We start from the raw sequence: 11,324 nt of genomic DNA on the forward strand, positions 1-11,324 counted from the left end.
TCCAGAGTGACGCAGCAAGGACTGCCCTGGGTGCCGTGACACACAGCTGAACAATTACCTAATTGATGTTCAGCAACATCCTGTGATTACAGTAATACCCTACATATCTTTTTTTATGTACATTTATGAATACTACTGGCTTAAGAGGTTTGGAGGTAGTGATGTATTTAATATCATTTACTTGTAGCGGTAGGGCTAAGGCATATTGAGGAATTTTTTAATGTTTTCATTATTTTTACATTTTTTTATTATTTTCCCTTTTGTCTTTTAAAAGACAATTGCTTCTGGGGAAATCACACCTGGTCATTTTTTAATCACTCGTCAAAACCTACTAGAACACATCACAGAAAAAAGCTACACCGTTCCCGCAGAAGCAATTAATCTTTCCTCCATACAAGAGTATCTACAACCATCAAACTGACGTACACCCTGAGGTCCATCTGGAGGTCCTCCAACACCACCATGATTCACCTAGGGCTGGCCATGGAAGTATTAAGAAGTTTCTCAATGCAATCCAACAACTCTTTTGGTGCACTACAGTGGCGCGATGTGAGATCCTTCCTCATTTCGTGTCTCGTCTGCGTCCGATGCAAACAGTACAACAGACGGCCGACAACTATGCATCCGTGGAGGGATATAGCTATGGACTTCATGGTAGTTATGGTAGTGATCAACAGGTGCACTAAAACTGTGCATTTTATCTGCTCCAAGGGACTATCCTTGGCTGGCCAAATAGCCTCGCTATTTCTGCAGGATATCTTCCATCTCTATCGGGTTCCCTGCTCTGTGGTGTCTAACAGAGGATCGCAAGTGACTTCTCTGGGACTCTCACGTGTCACCTTCGCTTGGCACAAACATATCAAAAGACTTAGGTAGACGGGCATAAACATTCTCCTCCTGAGATAAGGTATGGCTCGCCACTGCCAACCTACTGCTGTCCAGTCCATCCAAGACAGGACAGCAGTAGGTCCCTGATACATTGGCTCATTCCTGATCGTCAAGGTCATCAACCCAGTGATCGTCAGATTGGCACTCCCTCCTTGAGACAGATGACGCCATCCGCTCCCCTTACGTTTATCCTAGAGGAGGAATATGAGGTCCAAGACACACTTGATTCCAGAATTTGTTGTGGCAAGCTTGAGTTCCTGCATTGCGCTAATGCAGGGTGGACTCCCAGGCGTCTCCTCAAGGTCCTGTGACCCTCTCTCCACAAATGTATCTCTCCACCCACAATCTCTCTTCATCTATCCTCTCTCAGATCACCAGCTGCCTATCTGGCATCTCTTCCTGAATGGCCTCTCACCACCTCAAGATAAATATGTCTAAGACTGATCTACTTCTAATCCCTTCCTCTAACTCTATTCCCCTCTCTGACCTTTCTATCACTGTTGACGGTGCCACTATCTCACCATCACCACATGTCCGCTGCCTCGGAGTGACCCTAGACTCTAACCTTTCTTTTATCCATACACATCAAATCACTCTCTAAATCTTGCCACTTCCAACTGCGTAACATTTCCCGTCTAGACTATTGCAACAACCTACTTACCGACTATCCCCTCTTCAATCTGTGCTCAATGCATCTGCCAGGCTAAGCTATCTCACCCGAAACTCTGCATCTGCCGTACCTCTCTGCGAGTCCCTCCACTGGCTCCCCATCCATAGCAGAATTAAATTCAAAATACTCACTCTATCCTACAAAGCTCTCACTAACGCCACTCCCCCCTACCTATCCTCCCTCATCAGCAAATATACTCCAGCCCGCCCTCTAAGATCCAATAATGACCTGCTCCTTGAATCTTCACTTATCACCTCCTCCCATGCCCGGACTTCTCTTCCCCATGCTGTCCGACTCTCACCAACTCCATTCCTCTTGTATCTGTATGTCAATTGCTTGTCATTTTGTACTTGTTGTTATCTGTAACATTTTACCTTGTACAGCGCTGCGGAATCTGTTGGCGCTTTATAAATAAAGTATAATAATAATGTTGGTTTTCACTAATCAGAGACTGATAAAATCTACCGTTCTTATCCTGTACGACTGCTGGTAATGCTTGTTTTTGTCTAACAAAAACATTTTATTTCCTATATTTTGTTCAGCTCTGACATGGAAGACTATGTTTGCTTTTGTAGTTGAGTACAGGTTTAAAGTGGAAATACAAATTAACAATTATGTTTTGTTGCTGGCAATTAATTAACTCAATAACACAATTATGGCAGCAGTAAAATGACACTTTTTTTACTATGCCAGTGATGGCTTTCTGCATTTTAATTTGTGCTATAATAAAAAGTGAAATTCTGATTTGAAATTAAGATATTTGAAACATGCATAGGAGTGTAGTTTGCAGTCATCCATCTTATTTAGTGGGAATCCATTTAAATTCTGTTTACTATTTAGATCTCAAATGCTTTAATACATTTCACAAAAGACTTGTCTAATGTGATTATGCAAAAAGACAGAATTGCCATAATTATTTAAAAAATGGCAGATTAATTTTAACTTCCAATAGATTAAGAATCATAAATAAACAAAATGTCAACAATTAGTCCAAAATATGTAAATAGAAAAGGTCAATTAATATTTCCTGCTTTGAGTTATTGCTTTGTGTTCTGTAGTACGGTACCTTGGGTACAATGGGGACAGTAGGAGACCCAGTATGTTTTCAGGTTTTATTGCACCAAATAAATCAAACAAACACACAAAGAAAAACCTACTCCTATTTAGGAGGCTTACTATACAGTAGTCTTCCCTGACTAACAAAGAACTGCCCAGCTAAGCTGGTTTCCAGTATAATATAAAACAGAATATACTTTTAACAGATTCCCATAAGTCGTCTCTCCTACCAGCCCACCTTGTAGCAGACTGGAAGTCAGGAACACCTCCTGTGCCTTCCAAGATGTAGACAAATTGTGGTGGGCTGTTCTCAGTCAGAGAAAGAGGCTGTTTCCTCCACCCTGCATTTATCTGACAGTGCAGAGTTAAACCTGGGGCATCTGTGTTAATATTCACTGGGATACACTGCCCCTTCCAATCTCTTGGTTACATAGAAGCCATCTTTCATCCTGTCTCACTTTCCAGATAAAATGCCTAATAGTTATAGATTGACCTCCTAATTTTCAATGTTTTTTACTTGTGTATGTGCCTGTCATTAAAATGACGCGGCTAAAAATCTTTCCCTTTTTTCTAGCTCTCTCTCCCCCTTTCTCTCTCTCTCTCTTTTCTTACTCTCTCCTCCTGTTTTCCCTGTTCTCTCTCCAGTCTCTCCTTTGCACGTCGATCTCACCACTCCCCTCCTTATCTCTTCTCTCTTCTCCCTCTCACTCTCTCTCTCTCCCTCTCAAAAATCTGTACTAATAATAACTAATAATAATAACATATGTTATACCATAATAAATGTTGAAAAAACATATGATATAAGATCCACTAAAATTTACTGATTTCCTGTTTTCCCTTTGCTATCTATGAACTGCATGTTCTCAGCAGCATACATATAGCAAATGGTTATTTTCTGAACAGTCAAACTGTGTTTTGCTGCAGGCATGCAACTTTCTATCTAAAAGACAAATGTCTCTGTTCACAGATTTGAAAAACTCACTTATTGACTCTTGCATCTTGTGTAAACAAATAATCAGTCCATCACCACATTAGGGGAGGGAGAATTAGTTTTTGGAGAGCTGCCAAGCAATGAATTACTTGGATTGAAAAAAAAAAAAAATCTTATAATAATATTATCTACGATTAGTAGATATGATTTTTGCTATAAGTAAATATGTATTGCATGGGTAACAATGAATGTCATTGATACAAATGTATCAGAATATGATACACCCCAAGAATCATGAGCAACATAAATGCTCATGTTATTTATAGGAAACTGTCAGTAAACTCTACTTTAAAACACAAGTTTATACTTATACCCATGAAGCTTAACGGTATGCCACAGCTTATTGTATACCTCACAAGGAACGTTTACAAAGCTTATCTTGTTTAAGTAGGAAAAGAGTTAGTTAACATTGCAAGGAGATTTCATCAGGCATGGGAAAGGCATAATGCCCCCTTATAATAAAATACATCACCAAGGATCAAATAAAGTTTGAGGTTTTAAAACAGTAATAAACATGAGCAGACTAGATGGGCCTAATTGTTCTTACTTGCTATCAATTTCAATGTTTCCATGCTAATTCAAACATATCACTTAAGCACTGTATGCTGGCCTGATAAACTAATACATTGTTAGTTTTATATACTTGTGACCATAATTGTCAAGGACTATAAAATGCATATATACTAAATATATTTATCACTAATATGTTTAATATCATGGTTATAAAAAGAAAACATTGAAACTGCTTAAAAATATAAAGTAAAACTATTCAGCTTCTTTTTATATATTCTTAAAATGTGAAGTGTTCAAATATGTTCTACTAAAATGCTCAAATTTCGGCTTCAATTGATGAATTCGCATATGTTTATTCATAAAATATTCATTCTTGGTAACCTCATTGTGCTAACTAGCATGGTGAAAAATGCAGTCTGTCAAATGAAAACATTTTGAAAAATTGAAAAAAATGACTTGGCCTCAAGCAAAAGAAGTAACAACTGTGGAAATGTAGAATAATGAATCAGTTTCTCCCTTTTGTCAGCAAAGAAAAAAAACTAAAACCAATAAGTAAGAAATAAAACATGTCAGCGTGATAACTTGTGTACGTTTAGAATCAATATAGTCGCATCTAGAGAGCCCTGTTTGGTTTAGGATTTTAAATTCAATATTTTGTTTGTATAGACCCAGCAAATGAAACAGAATCGATTTAAGAAAAAAGTAAAAAACCGCAGCCAAAATAAAATTTAAATAAACTATGTAACAATAGTGTATTTTTTTTATTAAATATTATTCCCCAGTTCATGTAAAAATATTAGAGAAAAAGCTGCTGCAGGACTACATCTCCCATAACGCTTTTTGAGCTAAGGTGCTGAGGAGGATGGGAGATGTAGTCCTGCAGCAGCTGGAGGGCCGCAGGTTGGACGCCAGTGGCGACTCTAGAAACAATATATAGGGGGGACACACAAGATACCACAGTCAAACTGGGGGGGCATTAATAATTTCCACCATTAAATCATACCACTGAAAAAACACACATATATATATATATATATATATATATATATATATTGCCAAAAGTAATGTGCTATGGAATGATACTTTTGTTATTGGACAATACAATACTTGATCATTCAACATGGGAAGCCTGAAGCCACAATTTAGTAAGACTAATCCTTGAAATCCTTTAAACAACACAATACCTTAACTTTTGCACTAAATGATTTTAGGGCCTAATATTAGATCCTGCTGCTGATATATATATATATATATATATATATATATATATATATATATATATATATATATATATCAAATAACAGATGGAATAAGTATCTTGTAATAATACCTTTTTTATTGGACTAACAGAATTTTGGAATGACAAGCTTTCAGGAAGGGAGAAGAGCTCCCGAAAGCTTGTCATTCCAAAATTCTGTTAGTCCAATAAAAAAGGTATTATTACAAGATACTTATTCCATCTGTTATTTGATATTGACACCACTGGACTAATACGGCTACAACCTCTACTCTACTATATATATATGCCCTGCTGGCAACTGCCCCAGTTGCCAATATATATATTAATATTAGTCCCTGCTGCCGATATATATCTAAATATTAGACCCTGCTGCCGATAGCAGGTATAGATCAACACATTAACACACAAACCCAGCTTTGCATGTATAGATCAATTGAAATTCACTTGTGATCTCAGCACTGAATGTATATATCAAATAAACAGAATCAGACATACAAATCCTGTATTTGCAGGTATACAATAATAATATATGAAATGTAGCATTGCAGGTATAGATCAAATAAATATATGGAAACAGCATTGCAGGTATTAATCAACTGAACAAGACATACAAACCCTGTATTTGCAGGTATACATAAATAATGTATGGAAACACACAAACCAAGCTTTGCCGGTACAGATCAGTTGGAATTCACATAAAAACAAATTAAAGGTATATTTAAAACCCCCTAAATTACAGGGATATATCACAGGTTGCACACCCAGATAACACACATAAGATTTGCCATCTTTGTCCCATATACACCCTGCCTGTGCCATCTTTTTCCCCAAGGCTCAAACGTTCTGCTAGTGCCATCTTTGCCCTTCCACAATTATACATCTATGATACACACAATCACATTAACTCATGCTCTCCCTCATTCAGACAATTCATCCACATATTAACTCATGCTCTCCCTCATTCAGACAATTCAGCCACATATTAACTCATGCTCTCCCTCATTCAGACAATTCATCCATTTTAAGAAACTACACCACTTGGAGCTTCAAATGAGGGCTACATGTATTTCTAGGACAAAAGTTGCGTACACAAATAATGATGGAATATGTTGCTTTGGCTTGAAAATATGTTTTTTCTAACCATAGCGACATGTTCTTTTGTGTCTTGCGCACTCCAGGTTTGTACTAGAAACACATGCAGCCCCTCATTTGATGCACCAAGGGATGTCGTTTTTGCAAATGTGTACTTTTTGGGCCATAATTTAACTTCCTACGTGAGCAGTAATGCCACGTCAAGGCTTCAACCCTAATTACTGACCATTCACAGGCCTTTCATATCTCCATTCACTCGCAGAAGCCCACACCATACTTTAAATACATTCACTCACAGAAGCACACACCATTCTTTCCCCTTACAATCCCAAAGAAATGATGGTAAAGGGAGAATTTTTACTGCAAAAATAAGTTTTGTAGTAAAAATGCAAGGCGCTCCAGGGATGAGATGGTTACTCACGTACTGCACAGGCTAAATGGCTGATTTTAATAATATTTGCAGTTCATCAGGATTTCAAAAATTGCCTCCCTCTACCGTTGGCTAAATTTAACCCCATGATCAAAGGGATCATAGGATTCAAAATTAGTATCGGCCATTTTTAAAAAGGGAATGTGACTTTTTATAGCTATATGATCGCTGTGGTAACATTGGCTACCACAGTGATCATTTAGCTAGAATACTTAAAGTAGTGTTTAAATAATTTAATTTGGGGGTCTCTAGGCAATTTTGATCTTTTTTATCTGCCTTTAGAGACCCCCAAATCTTTTTTTTTGACATTTTTATTTTTTTAACTTAATATTTATTATTATTTTTTTACAATCCATATACCGTTGGAAAGGTGAGGCGATTCTGAGATACAGGCATCTAAGCAGCATGCCCCCATACCTCTTTAACTGACAATTGTCAGTTGTTAATGAAGTTGAGCGGTGACGTCATCGCGTTATTGCGCGAGACGTCACCGGGCAGATCAGGTGGCCCCGGTGATGCCCTTCAGTTTGAGGGGCAGATCGCCGGGGTAGGTGGTGATGGAGGTCCACAGACCTCCATCAAGGTAAGGTAGTGCTAGTGACGGCATGGTGCCGTCGTTAGCACCTGACTGGGACTGCTAGCGACGGCACCATGCCGTCGTTAGCAGTCAAGGGGTTAAAGTCTCATTGCGGGACTCTCCTGGGTGGTTACAAATTCGGCGGGGGGGCAACAGGGGGGCAAGGAATAATCTAGGAGGGGAAATTGCCCCCCTTGCGCCCCTGTAGTGATGCCACTGTTGGATGCCCTTGCCTTATAGGATCACAAAATTCCCAATAGTGTTGCTTCAGATTTCAATGCAATTTACATGTGTAATTGCTGGTTGTGCGTTGATTCTTTGCTTTGTTGTGTATATATATATATATATATATATATAATTATTAGTATGAGTGTTTTTAATTTAACCTTCTTTTAAGCAATGTACATTTTGAGTCTGAGTTATTTTAGCCACATTTAAAAATCATGTTTGCTTGTTATAGATTTTGAACACTGCTATATAATTAATCGCTCATATCAGCTTGTGTCAGCTTTGCAAATGGCAGCATTTTAAGGCAATAGCAACATTCTCGGGAAAATGTAAATTGATTGCATTCCCATTTAAGCAATGGTACATTATATTTACCAAGAGCATATATAGTATGTAGTAATATCATATGTATCACTATAAATTTAGTATGACGTTACCCTTTTAACATGCACTGGCAGTTAGTTTTCACATTTGACAACATAAAGTCAGCCAAGTACGAAATGTAGCTTCCTCAGGAATATGCTTACATGAAAGAAGAATGGTCTTTGAGATTTATGTCACCAAGGCTATGACAGTAAACTGATGTGTTGTTGATTAAAAAGGTAGAATGTCATTGGTTTCCAGGTTTACATGTTGTAAATAAACCTGCCCCCACCATCTGCAGCTAATGGACTTTAAAGATACTACTAAACATTGTATTATTATTATTATTATTATTATTATTATTGTAAACATTGTAGTATTATTATTATTATTATTATTATTATTAAATAATAATAATTTGTGATAAAAGGGGTCAAACTCGCCCTGCTTCGATGCATTTGATTATTTCATGTAGCATTCCTATGGGCATATTGATCTTCCTAAAGATGAATTTAAGTGTTATATTTCTATTTAAGAATATGTAGAACAGCACCTTTAGTATTACCTTTATGTTGCTGTGATTTAAAAAAACACATTGGAGGCATGTATGAGCCTTAGTCATGATTTTTTCGAAGTTGCGTAGGCAATAAAATTGTTAATTCAGATTCAAACAAATTGAAAATGTACCGAATTTTGGTAAATTCAGTGATTCATAAGAAACCACAAAACCGAGGCCAGACACGAATCAGATGCATATGAAGCAAAAAGCTCAGAATTTCCTTACGAAATATGTTGATCCACATTCACTCATTTTCTCACACTTTCATTTTCGTTCACTCTCTCACGCGCTCTAAATGTTTCCCTACCTTCTTAGTTGACCACTTCCACTTCTACCAACCACTTCCTCTTTTGCGTCTTCTATCTTTTATCTGCAAACTTCTATCTTCATCTGTATCTCTGTAGACAAAACACGGTGTTTAAATGTTGGCGCTTCTGGTGAAGTCCACTTCCTGAACCTTCAATCTAAAGCGTCGTCATTTTGCCCTAACTTGACCTCTGGGCAATATGGCGGAACTTTTGGTGACGTCCTCTCCCTGATCCTCCAATTGAAAGTGCTGTTGTTTTCTAAGCAAGCTAATTTTCACATTTCCAGAATTTAACTAGGGATAGATTATGTTTTTCACGTGTACATAGATAATTAAAGAAAAGCAATTTCCTACAACAATTTTATATTATTTTATGCATTTCTACTAAGCTTACAAAAGCAAAAGCAAACTGTACTACTTGTAAGAGTACTTCTGCTTGTCCAGCAGCTCTTGCAACGCAAAACATTTTATTAGTATTCTTGCTTGTCCAGTGACCCTTACATTTTTGGCTTTACTCCCAGAACATCAATTTTGTTATTACTTGCCATTTTTGCAATATAACTATTTGTTACCTACACAGAATTTGCTTGATCATGCCCATAACCCCTCTCAAAATTACTGCCTTACGAATCACAATAAGAATATCTTTCTTGTAGTAGTAAAGTTTATTTTATTTTTACATTTCTGTAAAAAACTTATTTTTATGTACCTTGAGGCACAATAGGATATTGGTAATCCACACCTGAAATTATTCCATAAACTTCAATATATACATTATACCATGATATAATTTCAAGATTAGAACTAATTTGCATTAAAGGCAAGCCAAACCCTGGACTATGTTTATCTGTCTTAGATGAAAATGTAACTTTGAAATGAAATGAACATTTTCTCCTCCAAGTAAATATCCCAATGAAAGTACTATTTTTTTCTAACTATATAACACAATATAAGGTGCACTACTACTGTATCTTAAAACACATAGCACATAGAATTTGATGTAGGCTTACTAATGAAGGTTCTATTTTTTCTAACTGTATAACACAATGTAAGGTGCAGTACTCTAGCATCATATTTTTGATTTTCCTATTGGCTTTGTTAGAGCATGTACACTTAGTATATATATATATATATATATATATATATATATATATATATATATATATATATATATATATATACGGTATATATGTGTGTGTGTGTGTGTTAGCAGTCATAGGTTTTTTAAATAATTTACTGACAAATATGAGAAACCTTGACAATGGTGCTATGGCACTGAAACCGGTTGGTGGTGATTTTTTGTCTAGGGCAATCACATGCACACGACGTGATATTCTGTTCACACATGATGATGTGTAGTTTTGTATATTATTACATTTTATATGGATTATAATTAATTTTTTTATCATATTCTGAGTAGAGCATACCTGTTTTTCCTACTTGGGAGATGACTTCCACATGGCTGGAAACCCAGCAACATGAATATTGCTGAAGCTGTACATTGACTGACACACAATAGAAGACTCAAGATAAGTACCCTGAATACATTATAGTCACTGTTTGATTACCTTTGTTACTTGAGTGCTACCAGCACCAAGAAAGAAAACCCTCCTGGTATCCATTAACCTTTCAGTTGCCTCTGGTGGTCACTTACCACCCCAAGTAGAAGCTCTGACCATTTTTGTCATCGAATGGTGAGATCCAACCAATCTGTTTATGTTTACTTTGTAGTGTTTGAATGGCTTTTGTCTTCAGACTTCACACATTATTTTCATGATATGGATATTTGGACATAGTACATGAAATAGGGTTTTTGTTTTGTTTTGTTTTGCGTGGGTCTCACTATTTGACATATTACATATAAACATATAAGTATTTAAAGGATATTTAATAATGCTTGTTAAATGTGAGCCTTTGAGACAGTTTTGTCTCCATTGATACTCTACTTAATCCTTGTTGCAATTTTATGAAATGGTTCAGTAACCAGGAAACAATACTCCAACACTGGTTGCTTGGGGAAACAGGAAAAGCAATTTTTTTTTTTTGTAGTCATTCTATGAAATTTGGGGTGAAATAGTGTGATCTATCCACAATCTTTGTTGAATGTAATGTGTATATATATATATATATAATTCATTTCTACATATGACCTATTATAATTGCTATATAATAGGACTATTAGATGGTAATTATCTTTCCAATATACTTTATCTGTTACCTACAGGGTGAGTTGACTGGCACATTTCACTTGAATACTTTACAAATATACATTATGTCTGTGAAAGGGTATAAAAAATGTTGTTCAATGTCCCAATTATTCTTAAACTGATTTACATTAGGTTTCACATAGCCTAGTAGAAACATATTCCATCTGAAGAAATCATATTAAGTTATATAAATGTCATTGATG

The sequence above is a fragment of the Sceloporus occidentalis genome, unplaced genomic scaffold (assembly GCF_023333645.1).
Source record: "Sceloporus occidentalis isolate IW3139 unplaced genomic scaffold, rSceOcc1.0.p SCAF_17, whole genome shotgun sequence".
NCBI classification, from domain to species: Eukaryota; Metazoa; Chordata; class Lepidosauria; order Squamata; family Phrynosomatidae; genus Sceloporus; species Sceloporus occidentalis.